Source organism: Desmodus rotundus, chromosome 9 (genome assembly GCF_022682495.2).
Source record: "Desmodus rotundus isolate HL8 chromosome 9, HLdesRot8A.1, whole genome shotgun sequence".
In the NCBI taxonomy this organism is placed as follows: Eukaryota; Metazoa; Chordata; class Mammalia; order Chiroptera; family Phyllostomidae; genus Desmodus; species Desmodus rotundus.
The window spans coordinates 59,115,423-59,116,094 of record NC_071395.1 but is presented as its reverse complement, the minus strand read 5'-3'; the positions used below and the strand labels follow the sequence as shown (position 1 = coordinate 59,116,094).

General features: G+C 37.8%; 1 non-coding gene across 1 annotated transcript; it reads left to right on the top strand.

The window, feature by feature from the left end:
* Window positions 1-305: 305 nt before the first annotated feature.
* Window positions 306-447, top strand: LOC112305286 (small nucleolar RNA SNORA48). Its single transcript, XR_002974813.1, has one exon. It is a non-coding gene; the product is annotated as a small nucleolar RNA SNORA48 (small nucleolar RNA).
* The last annotated feature ends 225 nt before the right edge of the window (window positions 448-672 follow it).

Genomic DNA, 672 nt, shown 5'->3' with positions numbered 1-672 from the left:
TGACAAAGAAACAGTACATGAGCAGCACAAAATTATATTGTGGGAAGAAGGGGTAGTGGGCTGAAGAACCTAGATTCTGAAAAATATCTCATAATTGCCCATCAGTGATGTCTTTAAAGCAAAAAGCAGAAATTAGACATTGTATACCTATCACATTGTTTAAGTTATTACTGATTTGTGCTTAACTGGCTACATTATTCTATTATCTAGGACAAAGTATACTTTTAAACATTTCTCCTGGAACTTGCTCTACAGGCAGTCCTTCAAAACATGACTAACATATTTTATTAATCTTGAACTATAAGCCCCCCTGACAATGGGCAAGAAGACACCCTGATTGGTGTTCCTCTTGTATCAGTCAGGGGCAAAGCAGACTACAGTCCTTAGTTCATCCTAGCTGGATGTCTGTGTTGGTGGCCAGAGCTGTTTCATGCTTGGGCCACATTAAAAAAAAAAAATCTTTGACTGTAAACTACATGACAACCAAAGCAATTGAAACATGTAGTTAAAGACTATATCTCTACACCTATATCCTAATTAAGAATTCAATTATTTAGTTCTAGCTGTCAGAAATACTAGGGGCATTAAAACCACAAGAGGCTTGGCTGTACAAGGGCCTCTCCCCATCTCCAGCTCTCCAACTCCACAACTGTAAATTTTAAGACATGTTTG